We start from the raw sequence: 19,182 nt of genomic DNA, 5'->3' as shown, positions 1-19,182 counted from the left end.
CCGGGCAATGCCTGGCCGAAATGCTAGTATATAGATAAATATAATTCACTAACGTACTTATACAATTTTTATTATTAATAACAATCTGTCTAAAACGTAAACTATGCTATTACACTAGTTTAATTCTCAATTCAGTTTATTATACTATTCCATATGATTATATTATCTTTCACTGCTACATTCAGAAGTGACGTAGTGTAGTATTTCTTCTGAGGTTTTCAGAGCATCTTTCTAAAAGTACCATCTAAATTTATGGGATGTAGTTTAATCTATGCTTTCTTCTCATGAGAGGATCCTCCTAAACATTGCTTCTTCGGTGGATGTAGTATAATACATGTCCATTCGTCATAATACAATCTTCACGGGCATTACCGCCTCCTTTGTAACAAACAGTGTAAAATATTAAATAAAATGTCATACACACAAGAAAACTTATCATATCACTGTTCATATATTTTGCTAGCATTTGTAAAGAAATCAAATCAAATATTTTTATCGATAACCGTTAATAATTTTTAGAGAATCTAATCTGAGTCTCGAGGTCAAATACCAAAAAGAAAAATGGTCAGACGTTATATTCGTCCGTTTTGGTTTGTTTTCTAAAAAGCCAGACAAATGTATGTGTGTATGTGCGTGTGTGTGTGTGTTTTGTTTTCTTAAGAATAAAATAACAGGTTTTCTTTTTGCAATAAATGTTTAACAGTTTTAAACTTCATAACAGAAATGTATCCCCCTTGTAGTCTATAATATAAATATCTCCTATCTGTTTAAATGTGTGAATGTATGTTTGTATGTCTCGCAAAAACTTTAGACAGAGGCGACGGATTTTCACGAGATTCCTATCGTTTTTAAGCTCGACCCTTCAGACGACAAATATCGAAGAATTGGACAAAATCATTAATTCCTTCACCCTCAAATAGGCACTTTTCTACCGATATTTTCGAAAGGTTTGGCGATGGGCGCAACAGAAAACGCGTCACGTTTTATTTTATTTTTTTTATTTTTGTTTTTATTTTTCACTTTCTTTTTTACTTCGCGGTACGGGTTCGAGCCGCACTGCTTATTACCACTGCTTTGTTGTTGTTGTTGTTGTTGTTGTTGTTGTTGTTGTTGTTGTTGTTGTTGTTGTTGTTGTTGTTTTTTCGCTCACAATTTTCCTTTTTATTTATTATTATTATTTTTTATTTATTTATTTATTTTTTTTTTTTTGCTTAACCAACACCCTTACACACACACACACACTTTCTTTTCCGCCTTCGCGTCACGGGTTCGAGACTGCCTGATTACAACAACTTTTTTTTTGTTTTGCTCAGCACACACCTCCAAACAGCCGAGCAATGCCAGGCACCCAGGCTAGTTTTGATATATAATGACAATAACAGACCTGGATAAAAGACTTGGTAGCATTTAGTTGTCCGTTATACTACTCTGGAATGTGAATGTTCAGTGTGGGCAACACTCAAAAATACAAGTATGAATTTCTTATGACTTTCTACTCGGTCATGGTTGACGGAACTAGAGCATGCACCCCCCATGGATTTTGAGTTCAATCAAAGAGAGCGAAACATCGTGAAAATAACACCCAAGATAAAATAAATTCGAATAGTCCAAATAATAGAAATGCTCATATCTTAACATAATGTGAAAATGCGTTAATCAGAGCACTTGGATATGTATATTTATCTTGATCAAAGCGTATACAATGTTATTGTGAGTGTTTCACTTGCGCCAGGCAACGTTATTTTATTGTATTTTTAATTTGAAAAGGCAAATATACCGCACATTATCATATAAAATACTCAACATCTTTGTATATGTTGAAAAGAAGGTAAACTAATATCCTGGGATTTGCGTCTTGCGTTTTTTGTTGTATTATTCATTAAGAACTGTGGAAATTAAAAAAATAAAATATGTATAGAAACGGTAATAACATGGCCAGGGCTTGAAGCATTTTAACATAGTGCATATGGGCGCGCGAGAAAATATCAGCAGCAGTGAAGGATGGCTGGCTTGCAAATTAGGAAGTATGCGCGAGAAAAAAAGAAAAAAATGCATCACGTGATCGGAGAAGCAAAGTGAGTTTCAGAGACAATGGACGTGTAAAGTCGAGGAAGGGAATAGACCGGCTGTGCCCGGCATGCGGTTGGAGGAAGGAGAAACGCCATTCATGTGAGATAGACATGTAGCAACGAAAGATGTTTTTTTTAAGTGGTGTCGAGACGATAATAACAATAATAATAAAAAACTTTTGTTAAAAAAGACAAAACGCCGACTGGGATTTTTATTTCTTTCTTTCCTTTGTTTTTTTGTTTGTTTTTTGTGTGTGTTTTTTTTTTCTGCAACGTTACAAAATGGTTGCGCCAGAGTATTTATTTATCCCTGAGAAACGCCTGGTGTGCCTCGACTGAAATTAGATAATATAAATAATTAGAAATTTGCGTATTTTTTTAATATTAAATGTCTTTAAATTTACATATCCTACCCGATGAATGCTATTTATATTATATATACATATCCTACTCGATGAATTTGCATGAATATAATGAAAATCTGATAATAAGATGATAATAAAAAAGGGTTATATGCTGTTATGTAAATACGATATAATGCTGAGCCTTTCTAATCATGAACTAACACTGGGAGAAAAATAGCCATCGCTTTCAATTCTTCTTTAACTGTTATTCAACGCATTTTAATATATTCGCTGAGATTAGCGTTTACAACAAAGGGCGATAACTCATGTGCATAAAGCATTGCTGTATCATTTAGTTTGTAATTATTTCTTTATATTTATTCATAAGCAGTATTTTTAGTTGAAACATATTTGTTTGTAAATTCAGTTTGTGTGTACAAAAATAATTTATTTCTGAATTATCTGAATCCAGTTTATTCGTAACTTAATGGAACAAAATAAAGATTATGTATTAAATAAATAAATTAGAATAATATATTGTTTCGTGTTTCGCAAGCGCGTTTAACTTTCTTTTTCTTTCTTTTTCTACAGTCCGTTATCATTAAAATGCATGAGTTTATATAGCTTTGCCCTTCCTTTTCTGGAGCGAGTTTATTGTCGAGCGTAAATTGAAAGAATCTCCAACGAATTCAAAAGTACAAATATTAAATGTTGTTAAATGACATTCAGATAAGTTGCAAAATGTGTTAACAAATATTAATATTATTTCGTCATACTGAGGAATATCCTCACAGGTTATGACGAAATATTGTATATCAAAAAGAGGTGACTATAAGTTTCCAGGTTTTTTGTTCGTATGGAAACTTTCGTTGATAGTACACACATGAAACTCTAGTCGCCTTCGAAGTAATCTCCTCCGGCTGCAATGCATTTGTTGTACCGTCTGTCTTTGTTTTATCGTTATTTCCATGGCAAGTGCTCGTCCGAGCTCCAATCCCTGGTCCCCCCTCGCCAATCCTTCATGATAAACACCCATCTAGCTAAAACCACTGTCAGTAATTTCCCCCACTCTTTATCTGTGCCTATATCAAAACGTAGATGCCATGAACATAGCTTTTTTTCTGAGAAGTGCACGCCTGTGGAATTCTCTTCCGTTTGCCTGTTTCCCACCTGACTACAACTTGGACGTCTTCAAGTCCAACATAAACAAATTCCTGATTAATCGCCCCCTTAAGCAAGACGCTTTATCAAATCTCCAATACCAACTATTACTACGATATTGTCCCATCGATTATTGTACACAAAATAACCCTTATCCCCGAGTGGCTCACGGGCCTTGATAAATGATGATCCCCATGTAAAAAAAAGCAAAATAAAACGTCCCAGCAACTTTTAGAATGCCCCATGTAAGTCCTTTTGTATGAACGACTCTTTCATCTCCTTAGTTGTCCTGTAAAGACGACCGCTGAGGTTTTCCTTGAGCTTAGAGAATAACCAAAAAATCAGAGGGAACAAGGTCTGGACTATAGGGAGTATGAGGAACTGTCTTGATACCTATCTTAGTGAAATAGTTTGTGACAAGTGTGGGGTTGTGAACTGGGGCATTCACGCAAATCTTCCGCATCTTCAGTTCCTCGCGAGTAATTGTGTGTATAGTTCCCACACTAACATAAAACTGTGCACTCATTTTCTCTATAGACACACGACGGTCCTTATTCATGAAATTCTCTATTTGACCAATCAACTCTGGTGTTTCGACTTTCTTACTCCTCCCCCACTTCTCATAATCCCTCGCGTTGAATCTCCTATGCCACTCCAAAATAGATGCTTGACTCATGCCAGATGATCTAAAAGCAATCAGAAGTAGTCCAAACGTTCCTGTTGCATTTCTTCCAAGTTTAAAACAAAATTTTATTGCATACCGTTCTTCTAAAGTATCCTCACATCTAGATTGCACTTTTGAAACTCACCAGCTTTGACAATCATGCTTTAGTAGTGGGTATTCCAGTTCATGCTGTAGCTGTGCATTTGAACTTGAAATCATAAAAATTGGTCAGTCATCTCATAAGATACATAGCAATAACATACTGAATTTTCAAGAGTCTACGACAATCTTAAATGACTGTACAAAAACTTCTGGAAACTTATTGAATTCATCTCGTATGCCACACCAAATTCCTACTGGGCTTCCAGTTGTCTCGATTTCTTTGCAAAAAATGTGTTATCGCAACAGCAGTTTACAATTGAATTCTTGCTGATGACCACTTATGGCTTCATTAAAATAAATCTCTTACAGATTCCATTACTCTCCGTTTTTTCCCAATACATGCATGTGTGATTATTTCTCCCCTCTATCTTTTCATCTTCTCAGACTTTTATTGGTCATTTCCTGCAGTAGCATGCACTATTGTTGGCATCGGCTTATTTTTCGATTTGCTTTGTTTTATTTGCTGTGTGTCTATGGGAGTATATTATCGAACTACCATCGTCTTACTATGTATTATCCATCTATTATACTCACTTCGTGTTTTCGCACAAGTTTATTCATTAACCAGAGATTCCATTGCCGATATTTGTTTCCACGATATCTTTATCATTAGAATTATTTTTAAAATATTTTAGGTACACCCAGAAGAGGGGGCATGTGAAGATTACCAACATCCTTAGTGTTTCTATGGAACTCACGGGATTCGAACCCGGCGCACTCAGATTGTCAGTCCGTGTCTTTTACCATTCACACAAATCCTTATGAGTGATTGTTCACTGGCAGTAATCAAATGCGTTCTCTTCGAATCCGAGTTACAAGTCTTTTCAAATTTTGCGCACTCTCAGCTTTTTTTAATAATCTTTTAGAATTATTTTTGTATTATAGTAACATCCGTTTACCATTAATTTCGCGTTAGCTTAACCCATTGATGTTCTCTGAAATATGAATTTCTAGCATTCCCGCACCCTTCAAGTAGAGGTCTGTTTGGTGCTCTTCTTCTTCAGTCTTTACATCCTTTTTGGCCTTTCAAGGCAACTTTGTGTGGTTCAAACGCAGCTGGTGCCAGGGTATCTTTTTATCATTAGTTTGTGGCTAATAAACATTTATTGGTTATATAGGTTGGTTTCCAGATTCAAGTAATATCCTTAATGTTTCCACTGTTTTTATCGTCCCCCTTCGTTGTATGATTTCAATCACCTCTTCGATTCCAACTTCTTCTAGTTGTTTTATTTTATTTTCAGTTGCTTTTTTTGGGGGGGGGGTATTTCTAGTGTTACTATAATTATTAGTATGCTAGTAATTTTTTTCCATGTTCAATATTTCTTCTCTGAAAAATTTCATGGATTTGCTTCCTATTTCTGTCTGCTTGGTTGTCTACTCTACGATCTACTAGAATATTTACCTCTCTGACATAGCAGTATTTTTCTTCTTATGAACAATTATGATTTCGGGTTTCCTTGTTCGAATGCATTTGTCTTTTTATACCTCTTTGTCTCAGCGGATTTTGTGATTTTCGTTTTCCAATTTCTGCTTGTAAGATTTCTGCGTATTCAAAGTGCAAATATTTGCCTAGTTCCCAGTTGCTAAGCGTTTTCAGGCTCTTCGTAGATTCTTGGTAATTCTTTTCCAGTCTTTTCTTTTTCTTTCTCTTGATATGATAGTGTTATCTTGCAAAGCTTCCAGACTGTTATAGATATCATATTTTCAAGTGCAGTCACCTCATCTTAGTTGAGCATTTACATTTTCTAGCTGTCTTCAGTTTCCCTCTTTTTTTTTATTAATTACAGTGCATACTTTTCTATTCCAAATTCCATTTGAATATCCTGACTGAAAATTCGGATCGTATTTATTATCTTTCCAGGTTGTTTTTTTAATTGCCTTTTTCGAATAACTGCAAATCATCCATACAAACGGGATGGTTTATACTTTATTCTGCCCTGTAAACTTACTTGCATTAGGCATCACATTTTCTGACAATATTGCTGAGTGGGATTATGGCTAGAATAAACACTAATGAGTTTCTTTGAATATGCCTCTCTTTATTCTGATAACAGATTTTTAGCTTCATTGCTTTCTTAAATATTATTTGTAGTCTATAGTTCTCGGATATGTCATCATCAGATATTAGTCTCTAATAATAATCGGTGGTGTTCCCTGGAGTCTGGATGTCAACATGTGTCCCCAGTATTCCAGTACTCTCTACCTCTTTCGATAACTTCTTGCATTATCGACTTGGTGTTAACGCAACTGCAGTTTATCATTATTTTGTCTCTGACAATGTGCCTTTCTGTATTGTATTTACTAGTTCTCACACATGTCATCATAAAATATTACTCTTTGATAATAACTGATGGTGCTCCCTGGAGTCGTGATGACAACAAGTCTCCCCAGTATTCCAGTACTCTCTACCTCTTTCGATAGCGTTTTGCATTATCGACTTGTCGTTAACAGAGTAAGTTGTTGGAATCCATATTAAATAGAGAAGTAGCCAACCACCTCAACAGAAACAACCTTCTTAGTGACATGCAATATGGTTTCCGCTCTGCAAGATCTACAGCAGATGTGCTAACGGTTATATCACATAGGATTAGTGAATCTCTTGACAAAGGGTCCTTTCCAGGACAATTGCTCTTGACATATCGAAGGCCTTCGATAAGGTATGGTATTAGGGCCTACTTCAGCTACGGTATTACTGGAAATGTTTTCTCAATCATTAAATCATTTCTCTCTGATAGGTTCATAAGAGTAGTGGTTGATGGGCAAAAATCAAAGGCCCACAGTATTAATGCTGGAGTCCCCCAGGGGTCCATCCTGGGCCCAACTCTCTTCCTGATCTACATCAATAATCTCCCAAAACACATACTTAAATCATTCGTTGACATCTATGCTGATGACACGACCATCTATGGCAACACATCAAAGGCCGTAAAGTTCTCTCTAATTCTCTCTCCTCTGATCTTGAGCACGTGGTACAATGGGGGAAGAGGTAGCTGGTCACTTTTAATGCATCCAAAACCAAGCTTCTATCTTTACATCATCTGGCATCAATTGAAATGGATGGCTCTCGTCTTGGGGGGCTCCATGTTTTGACAAGCTTCTGGGTTTGACCTTTACTCCTGATCTGAAATGGAACACATACATCAAATATGTTGCCAGGGACGCTGGGAAAATGGTGGGATCCTTCTACAGCTCCAGAAGATATTTCACTACTGATGCAATTCTCTATCTGTATAAAAGCCAAGTACGTCCAAGGATGGAGTACTGCTGCCACATCTGAACAGGAGCTGCTAAAACAGCCTATCCTGCCTTGACAGAGTACAAAATAGACTTTGTTGTTTAGTGGGGGATACCCTTTTCTCTTCCCTGCAATCTCTCTCCCGCAGAAGAGACGTTGCGAGCCTGTCTTTTTTTTATCGTTATTTCCATGGCAGGTGCTCGTCTTAGCTCCAATCCCTCGTCCCCCCTCGCCAATCTTTCACGGGAAACACCCGTCTGGCTGAAACTACTGTCAATAATTTTCCCCACTCTCTATCTATGCCTAAATCCAAACGTAGATTCCATGAGCCAAGCTTCTTTCTTAGAACTGTACGCCAGTGGAACTCTCTACCGCTTGCCTGTTTCCCACCTGACTACAACTTGGACGTCTTCAAGTCAAACATAAACGAACTCCTGACAAACCGCCCCCTTAAATAAGACACTCTATCAAAAACCTGGGCGTTCGTGCTAGCTTAGATAAATACTTTTGCAGTTTAAACAAAAAAGCTACAATAATATCAGAACGTCCCCATTTAAACTGAACATCTACAGAATTCCAACATCAATATATTATATACCAATGAGTTCCCTTCGGTATTTACACAGGTCACGCTAGTTGTTATTATTATTATTATTATTATAATTATTATTATCATTATTATCATTATCATTATTATTATTATTATTATTATTATTATTATTATTATTATAATTAATATTATTATTATTGTCATTATTATTATCATTATTATTATTATTATTATCATTATTATCATTATTATTATTATTATTATTATCATTAATATTATTATTATTGTCATTATTATTATTATTATTATTATTATTATTATTAACCATTAGTAAAGTAGTTTAATTCATGAATCTAATTTCGCAATAGCTTAATGCATGTTAAAATAATATTTGTTATTTTTTTTTACTAACCAACACTGTCCATAAGGTAAAAATCTAGCTCGTACCATCGTATATGAAAACGATAAAAAAAAGTGTAAATGTGTTGGTTTTCTTTTTTAAAACATTATTTTTCAATTGAAAGAAAAAAAATCATCGAAAATGAGACGAGAAAAAAAAATTAACGATTGATCGTAACGTTTTAATGCAGAAAAATATGTGTAGCTAGACGATGAAATCGCTATCGCTAAAAAAAAAACGAATCATCGTTCGTATAAAATCGAAGTCCATTCTGCTGTAAGAGACGTAATCGAAATGATTCACTACGAAACGTGAAAAAAATTCTTTAAAAAAGGTGTTTTCAGGAAATAAAGCAATATTTTAAGCCAACACCAGATTGAATAAACGCATATGTTTTATTGATTTTCTTCAAGGAATTGGTGCGAAACTCTGACCATCAAAACGTCTCTGCTGAGAAATGTTCAAGTATAAAGATTAACATAACTTTTAGATAATTCTGCTGAACGAAATTGATTTTTTGTTTGTGCCTTGCAGTATTTAAAGATCGTGTGTGTGCAAGGTGTTATAATGCTTACATTTTAATTAGACAGTTTCAGATTTCATTTTATGAAAGATGTTTGTAAATTGTATACAATAGGTAAAACCAACACTTGTGAGAAAATTTCAATACAACAAAACAGTATACCTTCTATTGTTTAGTAAACTTTTTACAAATTCAAATTTAAATTAATTTAAACTAGGATTTCTAGTTTCTCATTAAAACATAATATCTATGGATCGTCAAAAGAGCTACGTTTTGACTATTTTAATGTTTTTCACTCAATTATTATTATTATTATTATTATTATTATTATTATTATTATTATTATTATTGGCTCACATGGAGCTTTCACAAAAGTCATCAAAGATCTGATTGAAAAAACATGTGGTGTTACCTGGAAGCTGAGTGACAACAAGTTTCCCATGACGTCCAGCACTCTCCACCTCTTTTGATAGCATTTGTAAATAAAATTGCGTTATCGCAACAGCCTCTCACCATTGATTTCTCGCTGGCAACAGCTATTTGTCTTTGCTGGAATTTGAGTGACAATAAACATCCCCAAGGTCCCAGTTCTCTTCGCGCTTATCCAGCGGAGGTCTGGTCAGCGCTCTCTCCTCGGTCTTTCCATCCTCCTTGACCCTTCTCGGCTATTTGGAATCACACTTTTGAGGGGGGAACGGTGATAAGATAATGGGAAGGGATGCATGGTGGGGATGTAGAACTTGTTGATATGCAGCTTCAGTGTCCTTCATTCCCTGTAATAATTCGTCATGTTTTGCCTCTGCAGTAGTTTGTCTGGCTCACGCATGTGGTTCATGTGTATTATTCTCGGCATTCAAGAGTTTTCCTTAATATTTCAGCCGTTTTCATTATCGTTAGTCGTTTGACGCCATTCCTCTGATTCCAATTTCTCCTATTCTTTTTTCAAAGATTTTCGGAATTGTTCCTAGTGCTCCTATTATTATAGGTATTATTTTGATTTTTTTCATCATCCAAATCCCTTTTAACTCTCTGGCTAGCTCTGTGTATTTGCTCCATTTCTCCTTTTCTTTCATGCTCACACTGTGGTCAGCTGGGACAGCAAAGTTTACGATTTGATAGGATTTTTCTTTCTTTTTAATTATTACGACATTTGGTCTTCTTGCTTGAATGGGTTTGTCCGGCTGTATGTCCATGTCCCATAGGATTTTGTGGTTCTCGTTTTCGAGTACTGTCGAGGGTTATGCTTGTACAATTTGTCTGTACGTTCAAGATACATTTGTTTGCGTAATTCCCAGTGTACTGCCCTTCCCACTTGGTGGTGTCTGTATTCTTTTTGGGCCGGTTTGATGCATTCACTTACTATATGGTATATTGTTTCGTCTCTTTGTCCAAAGAGTCTGCATTAGCTGTTTTCATGTGTTTTATCGATCTTTGCTTTGATATGGTTGGTTCTTATCGAGTTATCTTGTGCTGCAGTTATTAGGGATTCAGTTTCTTGGTTTACACGTACTTTTCACATCGATGTTCAAGTGTTTTCGTTATTCTCATCTTTTGTCATTCTTATGAATCTTCCGTGTAATTGTTTCTCTTCTTATTTTTTTTTTTTTCGTTTTATCATTTGTATGTATTTTTCTCGGTCTTTTTTTTGTGTGTCATTCACACAGTCTTCTACGCAGACCAGTCCCTTCCCGACATCTTTCCTTTTCACGTAGAGTCTGTTAATATCATCCTTTGGGTCTAGTGCATTATGCATGGTCATGAGTTTCCTGGTTTTCTGATCCGGCTGTCTCAGTTCTTCTTCTGTCCACCCTATAACCGGTTAAGAGTATCTTACTAATGATACTGCCAATGTATTTATACCTTTTATTAGGTTACTGCTATATAATTTCGTTTCCAGGAATTTTCTCGTCCATCTGAAGTATTCCTTTCCAGTTCTCTCTTTCATTTCTGTTATTATTATTGGCTCACACGGAGCTTTCACACAAGTCAAAAAACGATCGGTTTGGAGACCTGTGGTGTTCTCTGAAAGCTGAGTGACAACAAGTCTCTCCAAACGCCCATCTCTCTCCACCTCCTTCGATAGCATTTGCAGATAAATCTGCGTTATCGCAACAGCCTCATACCATTTATTTCTCGCTGGTAGTGGCCATTGGTTTATACTGGAATTTGAGTGGCACTAAGCCTCCCCACGATCCTAGTTCTCGTCACGCCTGTCCAGCGGAGGTCTGGCCAGCGGTCTCTCCTCGGTCTTTCCATCCTCCTTGACCCTTCTCGGCTCTTTGGTATCACTTTTCTATTGGGGGACGGTGATGAGACAACGGGGGATGCATGATGGTGGTGTAGAACTTGTTGATATGCAACTTCAGCGTTCTCCATTCGCTGTAACGCGTCTTTGTTATATTGTCTTGTGTTATTCCCCACATTCTAGGGTTTTCCTTAATATTTCAGCCGTTTTCTTTATCGTCAGGCGTTGTATTTTTGCAGCCATTCCTCTGATTCCAATTTCTGCTATCCTTTTTTCGAAGTTTTTCGGAATTGTTCCTAGTGCTCCTATTATTATTATTATTATTATTATTATTATTATTATTATTATTATTATTATTAATTGTAGTCATCATGAGTTCTCACACACGAATTCATCAGAGACAACAACCAATGGTGTTTCCTGGAGTCGGGGTTATAGTAAGTCTCCCAAAATTTCCAGTACTCTTCACCTCTTTCTATAACCTTTTCAAATGAATTTGTGTTATTACAACATTCGTTTGGTATTGATTTCTCGTTGGCAGTAACCATTGGATTTCATTTAAATCCTCTTTGCACTCGTGCAGTGCAGATCTGGTTAGTGCTTTCTCTCCTCGGTCTGTCACTCATCTTTGATCGTCCACGATTATTTGATACACACACTTTGGATGGGGGTAAGTTACAGTTATATAGTTTCATTTGTTTACGCCATGTGGTGTTTCTTTTGTGTTTCTACCTGTCCGGCTAGCGCCTTGAGCTCATGTACATTAGTCTTCATCTAAGGGTTTTCCTTAACATTTCAGCAGTTTTCATTATTATCATCCGTTGTATTTTGTAAGCCATTCCTCTGATTCCAACCTCTCTCATTCTTTTTTCAAAGTTTTTTTTTTATCTTAACTTACTCTGACCAGTTTCGAGTATTTGCTCCATTTCTCGGTCCACTTGGTATTAACCCTATGAAATTTACGATTTGGCAGGATTTTTCCTTCTTGTAAACTATTATGACATCCGGTCTTCTTGCTTGGATAGGTTTTACGCCCACATTTTATAGGATGATATGACATCCATTTCTTAGTACTGCTACCGGTTTGTGCTTGTACAATTCGTCTTGGTGTTCAGGACAGTTGTTTGTATAATTCCCAATGTATTATTTTCTCCACTTGATCGTGTCTATTCTTGCATTTTTAAATAGTTTTGTGCATTCGCTTATTATGTGGTTTATTGTTTCGTCCCCTTGTCCACAGAGTTTGCATTTGCTGTTTTATCGTGTCTTTCGATATTTGCTTTGATGTGATTGGTTCTAATCATATGATCTTGTGCTACTATTATTAGGGATTCATTTTCTCTTTTTAAATTTTCTTTTTGTAGCCACGTTTTTTTGTTAATATCATTTTTTGTCCTCCTTATGAATCATCCATATAACTTCTATCCCATTTTCTTTTCTCGTGTTATCCCTTGTATCTCTGTTTTCTGCCTAGTTCCTTTTTCAGTACCTCTTACTGCTTAAAAAATCTCCTCTCTCTGTTCTGTGTTATGTATTTTTCTTATTCTTTGTTATGTGTGTGTGCGTCGTATGCACAGTGTTCTATACAAATCAGTCCTTTGCCTCCGTCTTCCGTTTATACGTAGAATCGGTAAGCATCATTTATTTATATGTAGTGCATTACGCATGATAATATGTTTCTTGGTCTCTTATCGAGATGCTTTAGTTCTTCTTTGATCAATCTTATGAATAGACCAGAATATAATGCTAGTGGTACTGCCCACGTGTTTTAAATTGCCAAATATTTGTAGCTGTCATGTTCGCCTACCGTCTTGATCCCCGTTTTGTTAGGTAGATTCGTACCTTCAGTTGTCTCTAGTTTTCTTCTTATAACTAGCTGTGCGCACTTTTCTTATCCGAATATCGTAATTGAAAACTGGTTATGTTTATGAGCGTCTCTAGTTCTGTTTTGTTTCTTTCAAAAAGTTGCAGGTCGTCCATATACATTAAGTGATTCATTCTTTCGTCTGCGTAAGCAAACTAGTATCCGTATGGAATTTCCTTAGTATATTTTTAAGGGGCATGATGACTATTATGAACAGTAATGGTTATAGGGAGTCTCTTTGAAAGATACCCCTCTGTATTTTCATGTCAATTGTAGATTGTCCATCTACTGCCAGTTCTATCCTCCATGTGTTTCAATCAATTAATAATTATGTTTGGTATTTTATACATCCGCAAGCATTTTATTATCCATGCTTGAGGGTGCTTTCCATATGTTTTCTTATAGTCGATTCTCCCATGGCAATATTCTTTTTCCTCCTTTTTCCATCTTTTAGGAACTTTTGGGCCAAATATAGTATATCGTGTGTTCCTCTTTTTCATTTTGGCATCCTTTCTGTTCCTCGGGAAATAGTTCACAATTATTAAGAGAATATTAAATTATTTCTCTCAGTTGTGATATTAAGATTTTCCACGGTAAGCAGGTTATATGTATATTGATATATAGACCACAGAAAGGTATGTAGACATAGACACAGATTAGAAATAGAGACCTACTCTATAGATACACAGAAAGTTTTCAGACCCATATAGACACAGATATATTGGGGCGTTTCCTTTTTATTTGTCTTTTTGTATTAGTGTAGTTTTATGTTCGTCATGCATTTTGACACATCTGCTCCGTTGATACATATGCTCAGGTTCTGAATTAGCCTCCTATGTAGTGTAGGAATTTTTTTTCATCAATATGTGAGCATAACGTCAAGACCTGGTGCTTTGCAGTTTGTCATTTTTTTTTAGAGTTGTTTTGGGCGTCTCCTTGCTGATTTCATTTCCTTCTTCGATTTTTGTAACCCTTCTTCTATATCTTTCAGGCATTTAGCATTTATATCGTAATCTTGTCGCTTTTCCCATGTCTTGTCCCAGTATAATTTTGTTTCTGTTGCGCCCGGTTGTTCTGATTTTGTTCCACCCTCGTTTATATTTTTATAAAATTGGTTCCACCCCGGTTTATATTTTTATAAAATTGGTTCCACCCCGGTTTATATTTTTATAAAATTGGTTCCACCCCGGTTTATATTTTTATAAAATTGGTTCCACCCCGGTTTATATTTTTATAAAATTGGTTCCACCCCGGTTTATATTTTTATAAAATTGGTTCCACCCCGGTTTATATTTTTATAAAATTGATTCAACCCCGGTTTATATTTTTATAAAATTGGTTCCACCCCGGTTTATATTTTTATAAAATTGGTTCCACCCCGGTTTATATTTTTATAAAATTGGTTTTCATTGTTTTCGAAGGTCCTGTTTTTGCTTGTACTGCTCTACTTTGTATCTTTATTGTCTTAATCTTTCTTCTTTTGCTGCTATCTTTTGCTTTAGTTATTATTATTATTATTATTATTATTATTATTATTATTATTATTATTATTATTATTGTTGTTGTTGTTGTTGTTGATCACAAGGAGCTTTCATACAGGTCATCAAAGATCTCCCATTACAAAACATATGGTGCTCCCTGGAAGCTGAATGACAACAAGTCTTTCCAGACGTCTGGCACTCTCCACCTATTTCGATAGCATTTGCAAACAAATGTTCGTTATCGCAAGAGTCTCTCACCATTGATTTCTTACTAGCAGCGGCCATTGGTCTACACTCGAATTCGAGTAGCACTAAGCCTCCCCAGGGTACCAGTTTTACTGGCGCTTGTCCAACCAAGGTCTAGTCAGCGGTCTCTCTTCTGTCTTTCCATCCTCCTTGACTCTTCTCGGCTATTTGGAATCATACATTTTTCGGGATGAGTAGAACGGTGATAGGGCAATAGGAGGGTATGGATGATGGGGATGTAGAACTTGTAGATGTGCAGCTTCAGTGTTCTTCGTTCTGTGCGTTCAAAATGCAGTTGTTTGCATAATTCCCAGTATACTATCCTTCCCACTTGGTGGTGCCTGTTTTTGTATTCCTTTTGAGCCATATACTTCTGGCTGTTTGAACTGGATTTATATCGGTTTAATTTGTGGTACGCGTGCTGCCTTTGCGCGATGGCAGCTGCACGTGTGGAAATAAACCATTGGGAGGAGTGGGGCTTGCTATAAAATATGGTTCATCGTTTCGTCTCTTTGTCAACAGGGTCTGCATTTGCTGTTTTCCTGTGTTTTATCGATCTTTGCTTTAATATGGTTGGTTCTTATCGAGTTATCCTGTGCTGTAGTTATTAGAAATCCAGTTTCTCGGTTTACATATCCTTTTCGCATCGATGTCCAAGTGTTTTCGTCATTCTCATATTTTGTCATTCTTATTAATCTTTCGTGTAGTTGTTTCTCTTCCCATTTTCTTTTCTCGTTTCGTCCTTTGTCTCTTTGTTTTCTGTCTTCTCTGTTTTGTTGATTTTCCCATAATAATCCTTTCAGTATTTTGCATTATGTATTTCTCTAGTTCTGTTTTTGTGTCATTCACACCGTCTTTTATGCAGACCAGTCCTCTCCCGCCGTTCTTCCTTTTCACGTAGAGCCTGTCAATACCATCCTTTGGGTGTAGTGCATTGTGCATTGTTGTGAGTTCCCGGGTCTTCTGATCGAGCTGTCTCAGTTCTTCTTTTGTCCACCCTATAAATAAACCAGAATATCTTATTAGTGATACTGCCGACGTATTTATACCTTTTATTAGGTTTCTGCTATATAATTTCGTTTCCAGGAGGTTTCCTGTTCTCCTGGCGGTATCCTTTCCAATTCCCTCTTTCATTTCTGTTGCTTTGGTGGTGTCTGCTCCCAGAATTACAAAGTATTTATAGTTATCTTGTTCCTCCAGTGCCCTTATCGCCGTTTGGTTGGGTAATCCCATGCCGTCTGTCGTCTCTAGTTTTCCCTTTCTTATAACTAGTAGTGCGGACCTTCCCATTCAAAATTCCATTTGGATATCCTGCCTGAAGATCCTGATAGTGTTAATTAGTGTCTCTAGTTCTTTTTCGGCCTTGCAAAAAATTTCAGTTCGTCGATGTACATCAAGTGGTTCAATTTTTCCTCTCTATTAGAGATCTTGCATCCGGCTTGGCACTTTCTCAGAATACTGTTCATGGACATCATGGCTATGATGAACAATACTGATGATAGTGAGTCTCCTTGGCAGATTCCTCTTTGTTTGTTAATTTCTGTTACGTGTTGTCCATCAGCTGTCAATTCCAGTCTCCATGTTCTCATTGCATTTTCTATTACGTTGATGATCCTGCTTGGTATTTTATACATTTTTAAGCATTCTATCATCTATGTTTTGAAGAAGGATAAATAATCTAGTGGTATTAAATTCGGTCTCTTTACCGTTATAGAATTATCTGTTCGTCGAATCTGGAGTTATTGGTTATTTTAAATTTACACTAGATTATTTACGATAAACCCTCCCACCCCACCCCACTGGCAATTATAGTGCTGTCCGGTATATACTCGGTAATAACGACTTGATGATATTTGTAGTCCGAAATCTAAGTTGGGTGTACTTATTCCGAAGTACCTGTTTATCCAAATTACTTATAAATAAATGAGATAGCTTTAAGAAAAAAATTTTCTCTGCAGATAATACATTAGTTATTAAACTGATTTAAGTCAAAAAGATCAAATACTACCACTAGACATTATTAGATTTAATATAAATTAACACAAAACTTTAAAATAATAACTATTTTATTTATTTATTTATTTATTTATGCGTACATGAAAGTACTTTTGTGTACGGAATGAATAAAAGTATATATTAACCGAAACTACATACGTCCTATGGAATTGGGGGCGACTAATAATGCAATTTTCTGCATCTTAATCAATTAGGAAGTGAAATATTAGTGAGCAAAATTACAACGACAGCTATAATCACCAATAAAATTAATTACATAAAAATATATAAAAATATATAAAATATTAACTACATAAGACTCATTTTTTTGAATTCATAGTAATATATTACAAATACAATATAGAAAATTTAAATGTATTATAAGATAATATTTATTTCTAACTAATTTTAACATGATAACATATAGATAGTTTTAAAACTTTGTATAAAAACTTTTTTTATTTATCTTTTAATAGACTTATTTTCCATGACTCAATTAACTCTATGACGGGCGTATAATCTTCATTTTCTTTCCCTTCTCTTTCTCAGAGATTCTAGACTAATTAAACCATATGACAGGCAGCGGATGGTCACTCTCTTCTTTTTTCTTTCTTCTTCTCTTTCCCTTACGCGCAGTTTATTTCCTTCTCTCTATATCTGTATATTTCTCCCTCTTCTTCCTAGGTTAGTAAACGCATGTCAAGGCATTTACGTGTAAGAACGTGCATATTTAGGGGCGTGTGTGTGTGTTGCGTGTGTGTGTGTGTGTGTGTGTGTGTGTGTGTGTGTGTGTGTGTGTGTGTGTGTGTGTGTGTGTGTGTGTGTGTGTGTTGTTACGTCGGGCTACCGGACAGCCGTTATAAGTGTCATAATGTTCTTGTTGTTGTTTTTTTTTAAAAATCCCTCCCACCCTCTCTATAAAATGTATTAAGTGGATTGCTACTACCACCCCCTCTGGTTTTTGACGGTCGGGGCCCGATTCTTCTTCTTTCTTTATTTCAGTATCAAAAATGTAATTGTCTAGTTTAGATGCTTGAAAATACCATAAGGTTGAAATAAATTATTGCATCGACAATTATGTAATTTCCGTGTTATATTTATATATATATATATATATATATATATATATGTATATATATATATATATATAATTCTACTTGTCATTGCCAAAAAGTGGATTCCTTTAACTTATTATTATTATTATTATTATTATTATTATTATTATTATTATTATTATTATTATTATTATTCACTAGGAATTCTCACGCAGGCTATCAGTAGAAGTTACTTTCGAATAACAATCGGTAGTATCCCCGAGAGACTAACTGACGGCAAGTCTCCCCAAACTCCCAGTAATCTCTACCTCTTTCGATAAACTTTGGAAATAAATTTAAGTTACCACAACACATACTTATCATTAATTACTCCTTGGCAACGGCTATTAGTAGAAAGCATCTGACCCTTTCATCAGAGTCAACTGCTTCATTTTTAAATATTTGTCGTTTAAAAACTCTAAAGAAACATATATATACGTATGTGTGTGTATGTGTGTGTGTGTCTATAATATAAAGCTGAACGTCTGTGTGTGTGTCTGGTCACGAATAGGCTCCTCTATGGTTGACTATTATAGAAAACTGATCACATATAATGATAGAAGATGTATCGAGACACAGGAATGGGTATATTTGATCAGGCATAATGATGATTCATTAAAATTGTGAGGTCTGCGTACGCGCCTGGTCCACAAAGTATGGAAATAAAAAAATTAAAAATTAAAAAAAAAACGTTTACAAGTGTTTTTGATATAGATGTACATAATAATACTTTGATAAGTATATTTTAACTTAAATAGGATGGTATAATAAAATTATGGTGTCTGCGTTCGCGCCTGGCCTCCATAGAATGGAAATAGGAAAAAACTTTAATGAAGACTTTTCATATCTATCTGCGTATGTATACTTTGATAATTATGTTTCAGTTTGAAGAAATATGGTATAATAAAATTATGGGGTGTTCATTCGCGCCTGACCTCCATAGAATAGAAATATGTCACAAAGTTTAACAAGGTTTTTTAATATAGATCCACAGAATATTGTGATAAGTGTTTCAGTGTGAACAGGTATGGTATAATAAATCATGGAGTTTATCTATTTTATTTTTACTTTCATCATATTTTGCTTTGGTTTTGATACCCACAAATTCAAAGCTATCTCTTTACAACCCTTCCTTTTTATAATCTATCA

General features: G+C 35.4%; 1 protein-coding gene across 2 annotated transcripts in view; it reads left to right on the top strand.

The window, feature by feature from the left end:
• Nucleotides 1-19,182, top strand: part of LOC145276962 (short transient receptor potential channel 7-like) — a 946,690-nt gene that overhangs the window by 622,334 nt on the left and 305,174 nt on the right. The window lies entirely within an intron of this gene.

Source organism: Euprymna scolopes, chromosome 5 (assembly GCF_053919585.1).
Source record: "Euprymna scolopes isolate OS-2025 chromosome 5, ASM5391958v1, whole genome shotgun sequence".
NCBI classification, from domain to species: domain Eukaryota; kingdom Metazoa; phylum Mollusca; class Cephalopoda; order Sepiida; family Sepiolidae; genus Euprymna; species Euprymna scolopes.
Note: the sequence above shows the minus strand (reverse complement) of the source record. Positions and strands in the feature narration are given on the sequence as shown.